This window comes from Mustelus asterias, chromosome 3 (genome assembly GCF_964213995.1).
Source record: "Mustelus asterias chromosome 3, sMusAst1.hap1.1, whole genome shotgun sequence".
Classification (NCBI taxonomy): domain Eukaryota; kingdom Metazoa; phylum Chordata; class Chondrichthyes; order Carcharhiniformes; family Triakidae; genus Mustelus; species Mustelus asterias.
This window is the reverse complement of record NC_135803.1, coordinates 41,650,859-41,669,348: the sequence shown is the minus strand read 5'-3', so window position 1 is coordinate 41,669,348 and position 18,490 is coordinate 41,650,859. Positions and strand designations below refer to the sequence as shown.

Here is an 18,490-nt window from a genome sequence, read left to right as displayed (position 1 = left end):
CAAGGCAAAGACCCTTCGTAAGAAAGGTAATCAACCTGAAACATAAACTCTCTGTTCCTCGCTCCATGATGCTGCTAGAGCTGCTGACTGGTTCCAGCATTTTCTGCTATTTCAGCTTTCCAGGTCTGCAGTATTTTGCTTTTATATTTTAATTTGATCATTTCTTTCTCTGACATAGCCAGTTTGAAAATCTATGGTTCAAAAAGCCTTTAAAGTTCAGAATTATAAATATCAATGTTCTAACCTTTCTGGTGTTATTGCTTTGCCTTAGAAGAGGAAAAAGGTTTTCCAACAGCAATGGCAATTACATTCAATATCAAATCATGCGGTTCCAAGCCAAATTTTAATATAATAGTCCAGTGAAACACCTTCAACAATTAAGGAACTATATAAATCTGTACGGCTCAGTAGAATATCAAAATGCTCAATTACCAAGCTTAACAACTATAAATATTCACCAAAACGTTAAGGATTTCCCCACGGCTTTAAGGAAGAGGTGTATATCTCTCTAAATAATATGTAAAGCCACTGAATAAAAACCACAAGACATACTTCCTTCTTTAATCAACAACGTGGTAGTTCTGCAGTTGCCTCATTACATTCTCCACATTTCAGGAAACAACTAACAGAGAAGGTTGATGAACGAAATTCAACAGATATTGGCATAGAAAAAGTACCATATAAAAGGTTGGTTATCAAAACTGAGGTTCATGGGAATAGGAGGAACAGTGTCAACTTGGATTAAAAAATTGGTTTAAGGGCAGAAAACAGCAAGTTGCGGTATATGGGTTTTTTTTCAGATTGCAGGATGGGAGACAGCGGTGCTCCCCAAGGGACAGTGCCAGGAACCCACTTTTGATAAATGACTTGATACTGGACTACAGAGTAAAATTCCAAAATTTGTCAATGATACCAGACTTGCAGGTGTGACAAATGATGATGGTACCAATCAACTGCAATAGGGCATATAGGGGGGCTAGCATAATGGGTAGACAAGTGATAGGTGAAGTTTAAAACAGAGGAGCACGAGGTGATGCATTTTGCCAGAAGGGATAGAAAGAGGCACAATGGACTTAATGGCACAGTTCTAAAGTGTGTTCCAGGGCAGACGGATCTTAGCGTTCATGTGCCTAGATATCTGAAGTTGGCAGTACATATTGAGAGCACAGTTAGCAAAGTAAATGGGATCTTAAGATTTAAAGATAGAGACATTGAGTACAAAAACAGGGAAGTTATGTTAAACCTTCATAAAGCTCTAGTTAGACCACAACTAGAGTATTACATCCAGTTCTAGTCACCATACTTTAGGAAGGATGTGAGAGACCTTGACAGTGTGCAGTCAACACACTTTAGAAAGATGTGAGACCTTGAGTGGGTGCAGAAGAAATTTACCAGAATGGTCCCACCCAGGGATATTGCTTACAAGGTTAGGCTGAAGAAGCTGGGGTTTCTCTCCATGGAGCAGAGGAGATTGAGGGGAAGATTTGAAAGAGGTGTATGACAGGTTTGAACAAGACAGGCAAACAAATTGCATTAGCTGATGGTGCAAGGACTAGGGGACACAAAATTAAGGTTTTGGGAAAGAGGTGTGGGGGGTGTGGGAAAATAGTTTTTACTAAACACAGCTAATGGCAATGATACAGAAATCATGGCTAGGAGGATAATGGAAGCAGAGACAATTACTTGTTCAAAAAGGAAACTGGATGAGGACTTGAGAAAAATAAACTTGCAGGGCAAAGGGGAAAGAAAAGTTTAAAGTTTATTTATTGGTGTCAAAATAGGCTTACATCAACACTGCAATGAAGTCACTGTGAAAATCCCCTAGTTGCCACACTCCAGCGCCTGTTTGTGTACTCCAGGGGAGAATTTAGCTTGGCCAACGCACCTACCCAGCACGTCTTTTGGATTGTGGGAGGAAACCGGAGGAAACCCACGCAGACATGGGGAGAACATGCAGACTCCACACAGTGACCCAAACCAAAAATCAAAGCCAGGGACTGGCACTGTGAGGCTGCAGTGCTAACCACTGTGCCACCGTGCTGCCCAATAGGGAATAAGGAATAGGGAATGAGACTGATGGAATTGCTCTACAGAGAGCCTATATGGTGAGCTGAATGGCCTCCTCCTGTGCCATATTGACTCTATGACTCTTAATTGTGCCATACTGCAGGTCCAGTCAGTTTGTCAGGCAGAAAATAAAACAAGTTCCCAAAATTACAAGCAGCTTAGAAACAAGTTGTAACTCTACAATGAATTACCAGGATATTCAACTGATAGATCACTTTCAGAAATTAGTCATGAACAGTTTTAGAATTTTAAAGAAATCAAAGACAGAACCAGCACAGAAGGAAAGCCTATCATGACACTTTTTTTTAGGTCGTCTCCACCTTGGAGATTTTTCTGACTTAAGATTACATTAATCACTGTTGCCAATACATTGTTTAATATGCTGGGACCAAATCATGCGACCTAACAGATAGCATCAATGTAATTGCAAGTAAATCAGACACACTGACAAGGACAGGCATAAGGTCTTCGAGTTGCCATCTCCTCTTCAGCTCTTTGCTGTTAAAGGCTTAGTTTTTGGGGCAATCATAAATGGGCTATTGGTAACCCTTCAATCACTCCTTATTTATGAAGTGAGTAACAGTGGAAAAAGCAATATTCAAGAACACTGGTTTGTCCTACATTCAGTTAAGTTTTGCTGTTACTGCAGCTGCACCTAACCAGACGAGTCACTTCAACCTTGTAAAAAGGTACAGTGATCAAATACTGAGCTACTCTTAAAGTATCAGCCTTTGTCCTGATCTGGTAACCATGGTGTTAATGCACCTACCTGATCCTAATCAATCTAGGAAATCAGTAGGAGCATCAAAGATTAGATAAAGATGGTTGGGCATCTTCTTGTTGGAAACTGTCATTGTCAGGAGCTTGTGACACAAATGATGCCTGCCATTTGTCAGCCAGATCCTTGATATCCCAACACCTTGCTGTAAGCTGGCATCCAAGGTGCTGATAAATGAGCAAACGATAGGACTGTCAGCCAACAGGCCCACTATCAATTTGAAGATAGGGTACTACAGAAGCAGCCGCCAAAAATGATTGGGTCAAGAATACTGCCCTGAGAGCGTGATAACCAGCCTCTAGCAATCACAAACATCTTTCTGTTTATCAAGAATGACCTCAGCCACAAGATAGTTTTTCTACTGACTAGAGGTCTCATTTGCCAGAATCAGTCAATGCTGCCTTCACGTTAAGGACAGCCACTCTTATCTTTCCTCTGGCATTCAGCTCTTTTACCAATTGCTGGATCAAGGCTGCAAGTTTGTCATGAGCTGAGTGACCTTGGTAGAACTAGAACTAAGGATCTGTGAGCAGATTACAAGTGAGAAGATGTTATTTGATGATGCGTATCTCACGTTGCCAATGATAGGAGACGACCAGTTAGCCAAACCTAATCTGGTCAATTACCAATCTGCTTTCTGTAGACATAGCGTTATCCATCTGGTCAGCTAGATTTCAGTGTCTTATCTGCATTAAAATAGCCGAGCTAGTATGCAGTGTAACTGGGATGTTATTAGGACTCAGGCTTTGTGCACTGTCATAGAATCATTGAAAGGTTACAGCACTGGTCATTCAACCCACTGAGTCTGTGCTGGCTTTCTGCCAGCAACTCAGCTAGTCCCATTCTTTTGGCTTTTCTCAGTAGCTTGCAATTTCTTTACCTTCATATAATAATCCAAATCTCTTTTGAAAGGCACAATTGAACCAGCCTCCGCCAAATTCTCAGGCAGTGCATTCTAGACCCTAACACACTGTGTAAGCAACTCTTCCCTCATGGTGCCATTGTTTCTTTTGTCAATCACCTGAAATCAATGTTTACTGGTTCTCGATCCTTTCACTAATTGGAACAGCTTCTCCTTCTATTCTCTCCAGAATTCGCATGATTCTGAACACCTCGACCTCATCTCCTCTTATCCAAGGAGAAAAATCTCAGCCACACCAATCGATGTAAAAGGTTCTTCATCCACGGAGACCCTCGTGAATGTTTTCTGCACTCTCTATCTTCATATCCTCAACTTCTTTACATGATTAATATAATTAGCTAGATATCAACATCTTGTTTAGCAGCAGTGTTTTACAAAAACCATCAGGAATCAAACATATCCTGGGACTGAAGATACACATGGACCAGGAGGACATTAGTGGCTATCATTATACCACCATTTTATTAAGTGTAATTTTACAGCTTACCAGGGTAACATTTGCTCTCATAACTTCTCAATTTGTTCATGGAATGTGGACATCACTGGCTAGGCCAGCATCCCCAATTGTCCTTCTTGAAAGTCTGCAGTCTATATGATGTAGGAAATCCCAGTGTTGTTAGGAAGGGAGTTCCTGGAGCATGATCCAGTAACAGTGAATGGACAGCAATATAGTTCCAAGCCAGGATGGTGGGTGACTTGAGGGGAACTTATAAATGATGTTCCCCTAGTCCTTCTAAGTGGTAGAGGTTCCGAGTTAGGAAGGTGCTGTCAAAGGAGCCTTGGTGGGTTGCTGCCAATGTGCATCGGTGGCAAAGGGAATGAATGTTTGCTGTGATGGATGGGATGCCAATCAAGTGGGTTACTATGTCTTCAATGGTGTCAGTTTCTTGAGTGTTATTGGAGCTGCACGCATCCAAGCAAGTGAAGAGGAGTCCATCACACTCCTGACTTGTGCCCTGTAGATGGTGGACAGGCTTTTGGGAGTCAGTTGGTGAGTTATTTGCCACAGAATTTCTAGCCCCTGATGCTCTCGTAGGCGCAGTATTTCTATGGCTGGTCCAGTTCAATTTGTGGTCAATGGTAAGCCCCAGGATGTTGATAGTGGGGGATTTAGTGATGAGTTCCCCTCAAGTCACCCACCATCCTGACTTGGAACTATATTGCTGTCCATTCACCGTTACTGGATCATGCTCCAGGAACTCCCTTCCTAAAAACATTGGGTTTTCCTACATCATATAGACTGCAGACTTTCAAGAAGGACAATTGGGGATGCTGGCCTAGCCAGTGATGTCCACATTCCATGAACAAGTTGAGAAGTTATGAGAGCAAATGTTACCCTGGTAAGCTGTAAAATTACATAATGCTTTTGAATGTCATAGGGAGATGGGTAGATTATGTCTTGTGGGAGATGATCATTGCCTGGCACGTGTGGTGGGAATGTTATGCCACTTGTCAGTCCAAACCTGAATATCATTTGGGCCTTGCTATGTATGGACTGCTGTAATATCAGAGGAGTCACGAATGGTGCTGAACATTATGCAATCATAATTGAACATCCCCACTTTTGACCTAATGATAGGAAAGGTCATTGACAAAGCAGCTGAAGATTGTTGAGCCTAGGACACAACACTAAGGCAGCAATGTCCTGAGATTAAGATTATTGGCCTCCAACAACCATATTCCTTTGTGCTACGTATGACTCCAATCAGTGGAAAATGCCCCCCCACCCTCCGATTCGCATCGTCTTTGATGTGCTCGGTCAAATGCTGCCTTGATATCAAAAGCAGTCAGTTTTTTTTGTCCAAGTTTGGGCCAAGGCTGTAATTAGGTCAAGAGCCGAGTGCCTGGCGGAACCGAAACTAAATGTTAGTAAACAGGCTGTTGCTGAGTTAAGTGCTGCTTGATAGCACTGTCAATCACATCTTTCATCACTTTGCTTATGAAGCAGAGTTGAATAATGGGGCACTAATTGGCCAGGTTGGATTTGTCTTTTTGTGAACAAGGAATCCTTGGGCAATTTTCAACATTGCCAGGTAAGTGGCAGTGTTGTAACCATCCTGATACAGTTTGCCTAGGAGTGCAGGTACATGCCTTCAACATCATTGAATAAAATATGTTCATGAGCGCACACTTATTCGTCATAGGATTTCCAGCTAATGAAAGGGGATACTTAACTCAGAATCACAGAATGATTACAGAGCAAGAGGAGGCAACTCAGCCTGTCAAGCCCATGTAGCTCTATGCAAGAGCAATCCAGCTGGTCTCGCTGCCCTGGCTTTTCCCCATAGACCTGCAAATTGTTTTCCCCCTTCAAGTATTTGATCGTAACTTCGACAAAGTGACAATCAATATCAGTTTACCACGCTGTGCCCACTTACTTGCTCCAAATTTCTTCCGTGCCTCTCATCCAATCTTCCGACTCAAGCCAGGTGAGATCCAGGCAGCATAGCTGCCTCCAAAGCCCAGCGTCAGAATCCAGCAAGACTTGCCCCCTTTTTATAACATTATCTGCTGTAAACCAGGTAAAGTTAAAGGTCCAATTGAAATTGACAGGCCAGAAAGGAGGTAAGCATGTGAGGCAAGTAGATAGCTCTTCGGCACTGCATTCCCGATCATAATCATTGGATGCAAAAAAAGTTTTAATCTCATGCCACCTTTCATTTTTTTGTCAATTAACTTAAACATGCATCCTCTAGTCAGCGCATCTGCCAACATTTTTCTCCATCGACTCTGACTAAATCCCTCATGATTTGAGTGTCTCTCAATTAATTTCCTCTCAATCTCTTCTTCTCCAAGGTGAAGGACTGAGGCTATGAGAAATTTCTCCACAGCAGGGTTGTGAACCTTTGGAATTCCCAAAACAAGAGTGCAGTGGATGCTTAGTCAATAAGCACATTTAAGACTGAGATCGATTGATTTTTGGGTATGAAGGGAGTCAATGGATATGGGAATAGGCAGGAAAGTGGAGCGGACATAGAATCTCAACCTACGATTTTACTGAATAGTGGAGCAGACCTTCGGATTTCATGGCCAGCTCCTATTTCTTATGCTCTGAAAGACAATGGGGGGGGGGGGGGGAGAGAGGAGAGAGGTTCTCCCGTCCCGCCTGCCACGGGAATCATAGCGGGCGGGCCACGCAAAGGTCCATTGACCTCAGACGGGATTCTCCAACTTTGGGGCAAGTGTGGCCAGAGAACCCCACCCAATGTCACTGTACATTAAATTGATTGAAAATATTTTGAAAAAAATCAATCATCTAGAGATCAAAAACTCAAATTTCTGGTGTAAACCAGAGGGTAATGAATTACTTCAGAGCACTGGACAACAACCAACACAATATATTAAGTATCATCTCCATGATTTAAACAAAATTAAGTGAAACTCAACAGAATTCAATACATAACAAGGACAAAATGAAACTGTTTGGATCGCATGGGCATTTACATAAAATCAACTATACAAACCAGCTTTAATAACTCAAATATAGAGATGACTACTAGGAGGGGTAAGACGAGGAGACAAAGAAACAACTTGCATCACATGCACACATCTCCTGATTAGCACAGTGGACAATTAACAGCAACTTGTATCCACTCACACAATTGGGAAACCTGGACCAAAAACAAAACACTGTCGACGCTTGGAATCTAGCGCAGGGAGATGGTGACATAAAGATAATATCACTCTTAGTAACCCAGAGATCCAGGCTAATACTGGGACACTGGTTCAAATCTCACCATGGCAGCTGGTGGAATTTGAATTCAAGTACCAGGACTTGATGCTTGAGTTATAAGGAGAGGCTGGATAGACTGGGACTTTTTTCTCTGGAACGTAGGACGCTGAGGGGTGATCTTATAGAGGTCTATAAAATAATGAGGGGCATAGATCAGCTAGATAGTCAATATCTTTTCCCAAAGGTAGGGGAGTCTAAAACTACAGGGCATAGGTTTAAGGTGAGAGGGGAGAGATACATCAGTGTCCAGAGGGGCAATTTTTTCGCACACAGGGTGGTGAGTGTCTGGAACAAGCTGCCAGAGGTAGTAGTAGAGGTGGGTACAATTTTGTCTTTTAAAAAGCATTGACAGTTACATGGGTAAGATGGGTATAGAGGGATATGGGGCAAATGGGATTAGCTTAGGGGTTTTAAAAAAAAAAGGCGGCATGAACAAGTTGGGCCAAAGGGCCTGTTTCCATGCTGTAAACCTGTATGACTTAAGTAATAAATCTGGAATTGAAAGTTAGACTCAGTAATGGTGACCATGGAACTATCATTGATTGTTGTAACTAATGTCCTTTTGGGGTGGAAATCAGCTTTCCTTACCCGGTCTGGCCTACACAACATGGCTAACTCTTAACTGCCCTCTGAAATGATTTAGGAAGCCACTCAGTTCAAAGATAATTAGGGATGGGCAACAAATGCTGGTCTTGGTAGCGAACACACCCCATAAAAGAAAAAAAAAATCTGAAAATACTAAAAAGACAGGAACTGTTCTGCTGAAAGGTCATCAACCTGAAATAACCGTGCTCTCTCTCCACAGATGTCCCTGACTTGCTGACTATTTCAAGTGTTTCCTATTTTTATTTGGCAAAGTTCAACGTAGTGGGGGAGAGGAAATAAGAGGCAGGATTTATACACATACAGTAAATGCAAAGTTCCCGTTACAAACATTGAAAGATGAAAGAGCCTGGGCTCTTGTGATTGCTCCGTTAGTTAATAGAGTGTGCGTTTGGCTTCAGGTTCCATGGTAGATATCAGCCAGGGCCACAGTAACACACATGAGCAAGGATAAATCCTCTTCAGAATATAATTTTTCAAAGTGAGCCTCAGATACCAGAGAAAGGCGAGGGGATTTCAGTCAAATTGGAGATACTCCATGCTAAGGGAAATGTCTTGAATTCTGTAATCTACATTTTTCCAGTATTTGTTTATTCTCCAGTATGTTGCTTCCTTTGCTGCAAATGAACAGAAAATATTTTCTGAAGTGACAGCGCTGTTTTCCCTGGGGAAGCCAATGTGTGTTTAACAAGATGAGAGAATGATTTCCAAATATGAAACCAGTTTGTACTCCCACAAGTGTGTGTGTGGGTGTTTTTCATTATAGAAGGAAATTAGGTATATAGTATTTAGCTTTTTGTTCTTTGCAGACCATTCAATACAAGCAGATAACATGTTTCCAGGCACTACCAGTGTTGTTCAGCATTATTGCCAAAAACTATCAAAACGGATTAAGTGATGTTTGAGTACATGGCATTCAATTCAATAGCCAGGCAAAATACCAAGTTTAGATTCAATGTTTATGCCACTGAACATATATTCAAGCAATTTCCTGGAATCATCAGCACGAGTGAGCTCAGATACTAAGCGAAATAATATACAGGTGATAACATAATAAAATACAAGTGATCATTGCTAAGCTAAAGCCAAAGGCTGAGTTTGTCTATTTAGTTCGCTGTTACATCCATAAATCAGCAATAAACTTAGCACAAATATAGTTTCACCTTTTGCCAAAACCATGTCTTATTAACCCACTACTTGATTTTATTTCAGTACTATGGAAAACAACACAGCTATTTTCACTAAGCCCGAATCAAAAGCATTCAAAACCTAAATCATACTTGTTTACGTGAATATAAAAATAGATTGTGCATGCAAGTCTTACTGCTGGTAACAAACAGCACATTGTATAATTTACATTCAGCCTTCTGCACTTAGTGGGTAGGGTAGCATAGCAGTTGTGTTACTGAACTCGTAATCCAGAGACCTGGACTAAAGATCCCACAAATATCCCAAGATACATGTTCAAAACTCATCATGGCAGCTGGAGATTTTAAATTGACGTAAATAAATCAGAAATAAAAAATGGTACTCTTAGAAGTGACAACCAGGAAACTACCAGATTGTCATAAAAGTCAATCTGGTTCACTAATGTCTTTTATTGAACAATATTTTCCATCCTTATCTAGTCCAGGCTGTCTGTGACACCATGCCCATAGCAATGTGGTTGATTAACTAACTTGAAATGGCCTAGCAAGCCATTAATTTCTAGCTCAAGGGCAATAAATGCTGGAATTGCCAGCAACTTAAACAATACTTCATTTGAATGAAATGTCAATAACTAAAATTAGAACAAAGAAAATTACAGCACAGGAACAGGCCCTTCGGCCCTCCAAGCCTGCACCAACCACGCTGCCCAATTGAACCAAAACCCATTACCCTTCCGGGGACCATATCCCTCTATTCCCATCCTATTCATATATTTGTCAAGATCCCACTTAAAAGTCACTATCGTATCCGCTCCCACTATCTCCCCCAGCAGCGAGTTCCAGGCACCCACCACCCTCTGGGTAAAAAACTTGCCATGATGTGGAGATGCCGGCGTTGGACTGGGGTAAACACAGTAAGAAGTCTCACAACACCAGGTTAAAGTCCAACAGGTTTATTTGGTAGCACAAGCCACTAGCTTTCGGAGCGCTGCTCCTTCATCAGGTGAGTGGGATTTCAGTTCACAAACAGGGTATATAAAGACCCAAACTCAATTTACAAAATAATGGTTGGAATGCAAGTCTTTAAAGGTAATTAAGTCTTAAAGGTACAGACAATGTGAGTGGAGAGAGGGTTAAGCACAGGTTAAAGGGATGTACGTGTATTGTCTCCAGCCAGGACAGTTAGTGAGATTTTGCAAGCCCATGCAAGTTGTGGGGCTTACAGATGGTGTGACATGAACCCAAGATCCCGGTTCAGGCCGTCCTCATTTGTGCGGAACTTGGCTATCAGTCTCTGCTCAGCGACTCTGCGTTGTCATATGTCGTGAAAGCCGCCTTGGAGAACGCTTGCCCAAAGATCAGAGGCCAAATGCCCATGACCACTGAAGTGTTTTCAGTGGTCACGGGCATTCGGCCTCTGATCTTCGGGTAAGCGTTCTCCAAGGCGGCCTTCACTACACACGACAACGCAGAGATGCTGAGCAGAGACTGATAGCCAAGTTCCGCACACGAGGACAGCCTCAACCGGGATCTAGGGTTCATGTCACACTATCTGTAACCTCCACAACTTGCATGGGCTTGCAAAATCTCACTAACTGTCCTGGCTGGAGACAATACACGTACATCCCTTTAACCTGTGCTTAACCCTCTCTCCACTCACATTGTCTGTACCTTTAAGACTGGATTACCTGTAAAGACTCGCATTCCAACCATTATTTTGTAAATTGAGTTTGGGTCTTTATATGCCCTGTTTGTGAACTGAAATCCCACTCACCTGATGAAGGAGCAGCGCTCCGAAAGCTACTGGCTTGTGCTACCAAATAAACCTGTGGGACTTTAACCTGGTGTTGAGACTTCTTACTGTAAAAAAAAAACTTGCCTCATACATCTCCTTTAAACCTTGCCCCTTAAACCTATGCCCTCGAGTAATTGACTCTTCCACCCTGGGAAAAAGCTTCTGACTATCCACTCTGTTGATGCCTCTCAATCTTGTAGACTTCTATCAGGATGCCCCTCAACCTCCATCATTCCAGCGAGAACAAACCAAGTTTCTCCAACCTCTCCTCATAGCTAATGTCCTCCATACCAGGCAACATCCTGGTAAATCTTTTCTGTACCCTCTCCAAAGCCTCCACATCCTTCTGGTAGTGTGGTGACTAGAATTGAACACAATATTCAAAGTGCAGCCTAACTAAGGTTCTATAAAGCTGCAGCATGACTTGCCAATTTTTAAACTTAGTGCCCCGGCCGGTGAAGACAAGCATGTCGTATGCCTTTTTGACTACCTTCTCCACCCGCGTTGCCACTTTCAGTGACCTGTCTACCTGTACACCCAGATCCCTCTATTAGTACTCTTAAGGATTCTGCCATTTACTGTATATTTCCCATCTGTATTAGGCCTTCCAAAATGCATTACCTTACATTTGTCTGGATTAAACATCTTCTGCCATCTTTTGATTTGATTTATTGTCACATGTATTAACATAGGTGAAAAGTATTGTTTCTTGCGCGCTGTACAGACAAAACATACCGATCATAGAGAAGGAAACGAGAGAGAAGGAAACAGAGATCTCTCTGCCCAAGTGTCCAACCGATCAATGTCCTGCTATATCCTCTAATGGTCCTGATCGCTATCCGCAATTCCATCAACCTTTGTGTTGTCTGCAAACTTACTAATCAAACCAGTTACATTTTACTCCAAATCATTTATATATATTACAAACAGCAACAGTCCCAGCACTGATCCCTGAGGAATGCCACTTGTCACAGTCCTCCATTCAGAAACGCACCCTTCCACTGCTACCCTTTGTCTTCTATGACCGAGCCAGGTCTGTATCCATCTTGCCAGCTCACCTCTGGTCCCATGCGACATCATCTTCTGTACCAATCTGCCATGAGGGACCTTGTCAAAGGCCTTACTGAAGTCCATGTGGACAACATCCACTGCCCTACCCTCAATCATCTTCCTCAAAAAAACTCGATCAAGTTAGTGAGACACGACCTCTCCTTCACAAAATCATATTGCCTCTCGCTAATACGTCCACTTATTTCCAAGTGGGTGTAAACCCTGTCTTGAAGAATTCTCTCCAATAATTTCCCTACCACTGATGTAAGGCTCACTGGCCTGTAATTTCCTAGACAATCCTTGCTACTCTTCTTAAACAAAGGAACAAAATTGTTAAACATTTCAAAAAAGGTACATTTATAAAAAATTTGAAACAATCTCAAAATTGTGACAAAAACGCCCAAGAACTTCAAAATGGTATTTTATTCCCAATTTTCTCTTCTTCTTGAGTTCTCTGTTCAAAGGCAGGTCCAACCCCCCCCCCTCCAACACACTGTTACATGCATTCTGCAGCCTGGAGCAATGGATAGTGAGATTTGAGGCTCCAATTTCTTTTCCATCACATGGCTGGCCAGGAATCTCTCTTGCTTTTACCATCTGCAGTTGGCATATTTTGAAATGATTTACAAGTTGATATTCAACCTGTTTGGCTACATTATTAACAGACCTGCCTTGACCATCAAGTCCTAGAATGAGACTCGAACCGGAGCTTCTGGCTCAGAGGCAGGTTTGCTGCCCGCTGTATCACAAGACCACTGCCCAATTTATCTGTAAACAAAAATATTATCCACACCCAAATAAATCATTCACTTTTACTAAACAATGTTAACATTTTAAAAAATGTTCTCTCCAAGGTAAGAAAATCTTAGTCAATTGCAGCACCCAACTTAGATGAACTATAGCAAAATTCCTGAAATCTATTTTTTCAATCACAATCTCAGTTTCAATTACGAATGGTATATCCGGTGGGCTGAATCAGTTCTGGCCAAGAATATTAACCTTTCACAACCCAAGCTATATTATTGCTAAGGCTGTTAGTTAATCACAGCTAACTTTTACAATGAAGCATTTGTTCATTTTGGTGATTAATGTTTTTAAACATGTTAATTTCAGAGGTTACAGAAATTAAAACAGTGTTTCAACAAAAAAAAACTCAGATGTTCAATACTTTTATTTTCAAACACAATATAAACACCATCTCTGAGCCAGAAGTTCCAGGTTCAAGTCTCATTCCAGGACTTCGTGGTCAAGGAAGGTGCGTTAATAATGTAGCCAAATATTTTATTTTCAAAACAAAATATACAATTGTCATTTTAATTGACAATGAACGTCATGCTCTATGCCCTTATTGCTACTGTCTGCCATCCAACCTCCAATGGTGAGAGATATAGGAATAGACAATTTTAAAAAGTCTCAGTGATGAGAGGTTTGGGCAGAAAAGTAATGCACGATTCAAGGGCACACAGAAACAGGTTTGTGTTATGTGGAGCAGAGGACCTGGATGGGGCAGGAGGGGGCCAAGAGCCATCTTTAAAAAAAAGCTGAAAAATAGACCGTCGTGTATGATAATGTATTTAATGTAGACCAATATTCCAGAGAGAGCATTATGGACTCAAGTGTTTGGGAGAGACTTTAGGTTTTTTTTAAAACAAAAAGGTGGTCTGCTGTTTAATTGGATCAGTTGGTGGTTGCTTGTAGTTACTGTCAAATTAAGATCCAGGATGACAAGAGTATGAATTTTTCCATATAATTCCATGTAATATCAGAAATAAAACCAACTTAAATGAGATATAATATTAAATATGATTAAAACCTAGATTAACACCAATTAATTTTAATTGTTTAATAGCCCTAATTATAACACTTCATTAGATTGTATAATGCATCAAAATACACAAGTATGAATGATAATTTTAAGTTCAACAAATACGTTATGAAATTGTTGAGCTTTATATTCATTACATTAAAGAAAATATTGAAATACAGCCAAATTTATGTTGGAACAATGCCAAAACCAGTCTATTAAATCTCAGAATATCAACTGCACTGTACATTGATACCAATAAAGCACTAATATTTATTGTACATATTCAGTTTTTCAAAATGCATATAAGGTTTCCATGATCAGCGAACAGCCTGCTTGATGCATTTTTAAAAAGGTTACACTGAAATTTGGTCTGACTACATAAAAACATGAAAAAAGGCATGGCTAGGTGTACCAAGTACTAACGTCACACAAGTACGATGAGGAAATACCACGAAAAATGTTCGACTGACTTACAGACCATTTGATATTCCTTCAACTCTTAGCTCTGTATAATTGTAATGCATTTTTTGGTACTAGTTCACATTGTGCATTGGCTTAGCTGCTTATCAGAAGCAAGAAGCAATTTACATTCACTTCCACATTAGAGGGATTACCGTTGTTCTAAAAAGCAACAATATCCTTCCAACTTGTATTAAAGTGAGCACTCACTGACATTACACTGAGAAAAGATCAACGAGTATATTAGCATCAATTAAAACGTACTCCCTTTTCAAGATCTGAAATCCCAATTGAACTTTCTATGTTCCAATACATCCATTTATCATAATGAAAATATTGAGGCTTTATTAAATTATTCATTGACTACAAAGCATCAGACCTGGGTTTAAATAAACTTGACATCTCATTATCTACACAGTGATAAGTTCTTGAGGCTTTCCAGTGAGCTCTCAAATTTAGTTGACTGTCAATTTTCAAAAATTGCTTAATTATGCACTAAAATAACACTTACAATGATGTACAACATGATCTAGTTATTTGCAATAAATAAGATGGTGAGAAAACACAAATACTTCACGACTGTGAACCAGAAGTTAGAATTTAGAAAAATGGTGCATGCATTAAATCTGGATTAATAGCACAATTAAAAGATTTGAGAAGTTTGGGCTGGATTTTAGTTGCAAAATATAATTGCATGGTAACTTCTGTAAAGAAAAGAGGAAAACTTAACCTAAATGTACACTTTACAGTTTCACACTTGAGACTTAAAGTTAAATTCTAAATGAAGTACTTTTAATGCAACAGCTGTGTAACTAAATTTTGATAACTATCACATCCAAAATATATTACAAATGAGTAGGCATTAGTACAGCAACTGAGATGCACTCAAATAATTGACCAACACTCTGTGGCAAGTATCACAATACAGTTAACGAAAGAAACAAATCCATCCTACCCTGCAGAAACTCTTCGGAATAGTACTGCTGTTAGAAATGTATATGCACTGGCCATTCAGGAAATAATTTTCACACATGATAAAATCCAAATGTTGTTTAATAGGAAAGCACCAGTAAATGCACTCATTCTATTCTTCACCAAGCATCTGGACAGATAACCACAGTGCACATCCATTTGCGATGTACACTGTCAGAATTCCTGGAACCTTCCATGTAATGTGATTTCACTTCATTTCCACTTTTCAACCCACTCTGCACATTGTGTTCTTGATCTGTGAAATCAAATACTAAATCATATGAAACCAAATATTAAGTCTTAATGACCTTTGCCTACAGTAATGGTTACTATTTTCTTTCGTACTGTCACCCCCAAAAAGCCTTTTATTCTTTCGGCATAAAGCATTCCTGATCTGACATCGCAAAAGGTAAAAACTAGGAGAAAGCTATAAGATGCAAAGAATATAATTCAGACAAGACAGAAGAGAAGGAATGAATGCAATTAGATGATATGATGAAATGACAAATTGGTACCTTAATTTTACTAAACGGAGTAACTGAAACAGTATTCATACAATCCACATATCGCGTCAACACAAGGACAGAATTTCAGATACTGATCCAAACTACAACTATAGAATCAGAACAATTACACCTCAAGTCCATTTGTACTGTCGAGTCCATTGCGGATCTCTGCAGGGTCAACTCAGCTAATCCCACTACCCTATCCTTTCCCCATATCCCTGTAATTTTATTCCCTCCAGTTGATAATCCAATTCCCTCTTGAAAGCCACAATTGAATCTGCCTCCACCAGCCCTCACTCTAGGCCCTAACCACTCACTGCGCAAAAAAGATTTCATGTCACTTTTGCTTATAATGCTAATCACTTTAGATCCGTGTCCTCCGGTTCTTGATCCTTTTACATACGAAAACAGCTTCTCTCTATCTATTCTGATTTTGAATACCTCTGTCAAATCTCCATTCAACTTTCTCATCTTCAAGGACTCCCAGCTTCTCCAATTTATCCACGTAGCTAAAGTATAGCGGCATGTAACAGCACGGTGGCATAGTTGCTAGCAGTGCTGCCTCACAGCTTCAGAGACCTGGGTTCGATTCCTGACTTGGGCCATTGTCTGAGTGGAGTTTGCACATTCACCCTGTGACTGCATGGGTTTCTTCTCGCTGCTCCAGCTTCCTCCCACAATCCAAAGATGTGTGGGTTAGGTGCATTGGCTATGCTAAATTGCCCCTTAGTGTCCCGGAATGTGCAGGTTAGAGGGATTAGCGGGGTAAATGTGTGGGGTTATGGGGATAGGGCAGAGGTGGGATTGTTGTCAGTGCAGACTCGATGGGCCAAAGAGCTTCCTTCTGCACTATATGATTCTATAAAGTCTCTCATTCTTGGAACCAGCCTCATAATTTTTGTTATGCACTTTCTCCAGTACCCTCACAACCTTCCTAAAGTGTGGTGCCCAGAACTAGACAAGAAACTCCAGCTGAGGTCAAACCAGTTTTTTTTTTAAGGTACATAACTTCTTTGCTTTACTATTCCATTCCTCCAGTATACTTTACTACCTCTCTTTGTCTTTTCCAGCACTTCCTTTAGAATTTTCCAGGGTCATGGGGTCAAATCTCACCTCCACAGCTCGTGGAATTGAAATTCAAGAAATAAATCTGCAATATAAAGCTAGTTTCAGTAATGGTGATTGTGCCAACTATCATCAATTGTTGTAAAAACCAATCTGGTTCACCAATATCCCTTTCGGGAAGGAAATCTGCCACCCTTATGTGGTCTGGCCTACACGTGACACCAGATCCACAGCAGTGCGTTCTCTGAAATGGCATAGCAAGCCAGTTTAAGGACACTTAGGGATGGGCAACAAATGTTGGCCTTGCCAGAGACACCCACATCCCATGAAAATAATAAAGAAAAAAAATGTACTATCTAGTTTATATTGCCTTTTCCCAGTCTTCCTGACACTTCACAAGTGTCTGCATTAGATTTCATCTTCCACCTATTCATCCATTCCACCAGCCTGTGCATGTCCTCTTGAAATCTATCACCATCATCTTTACAACTTTAAATAGTTCCATGTTTTGCATCAGCTGTGAATATTGAAATTCTGTTCTGTATATCCAAGTCATTATTATAGATCAAGAAAATCAGGTGGGTCTAGTACCGACTCGAGGAATCCCACTCTATATCTTCCTTCAGTGGAAAAAAAAAACAATTGACTACTACTGTTTCCTGTCACAAGAACTTCCTATCCATGTTGACAATGGCCTTTTTATTCCATGGGCTTCAACTTTGCTGGCAAGCATTTTATATGCCACTTTATGAAAAGCATTCAGAAAGTCCATATACGCCAAATCAACCAGACTACCCTCACTGTTGCCTCATCAAACAAAATTCAATCAAACTGGTGCCCAACGATTTGCCTTTGACAAATCCATGTCAATGTTCCTTAATAAACTTACATTTGTCCAAATGGCAATTAATTTTATCCCAGATTTTCACCTCCAATAAGTGGTACCTTACCACTTAGGTTAAAATTATAAGGCCTGCTTCACTGGGTTTATCCTTTCATCCTTTTTGAACAAGATTGTGACATTTGCAATTCTCCAATTCTGACATCACCCCTGCATCCAAGGAAAATTATGGCCATCTTTATGACCTTGTCTCCCTCAGCATTCTTGGGTGCATCCATTGGTTAGAGTCATACCTAGCACAAAAGGAGATGGTTGTGGCTATTGTAGGCCAATAATCTCAGCCCTAGGACACTGCTGCCTCAGGGTTGTGTCATAGGCTCAACCATCTTCAGCTGCTTCATCATTGACCTTTCCCACCACAAGGTCAGAAGTTGGGATGTTCACTGATAATTGCATCAGCACTATTCATGGACCACTTCAGTATCTGAAGAGTCATGTCCAAGTGCAGCAAGATCTGGACAACATTCAGGTTTGAACTTATAAGCAGCAAGTAACATTCACGCCACACAAGTACCAAACAATGACAAACCCCAACAGGAGAGAATCTAACCATCTCCCCAGGACATTCAATGAATGGCATTACCATCAGTGAATGTCCCATCAACATCTTGAAAGTTACCACTGACCAGAAACTGAACTGGACAAAACATATAAATGCTGTGGCTATAAGAGCGGTTCAGAGAT

At 40.7% G+C, this 18,490-nt stretch overlaps 1 protein-coding gene across 7 annotated transcripts in view; it reads right to left on the bottom strand.

Moving 5' to 3' along the window:
• LOC144490205 (guanine nucleotide-binding protein subunit beta-4) overlaps positions 1-18,490 on the bottom strand; it is a 61,517-nt gene that overhangs the window by 29,270 nt on the left and 13,757 nt on the right. The window contains exon 3 of one of the 7 annotated variants that reach the window (XM_078208021.1): positions 15,318-15,590. The exons of 4 other annotated variants lie outside the window; for them this stretch is intronic. The gene's annotated coding sequence lies outside the window, so the exon portion shown is untranslated. Of the gene's footprint in view, positions 1-15,317; positions 15,591-15,642; positions 15,738-18,490 lie in introns of those variants that run through there. 2 more of the 7 variants (XM_078208035.1, XM_078208037.1) reach the window with 2 other exon arrangements.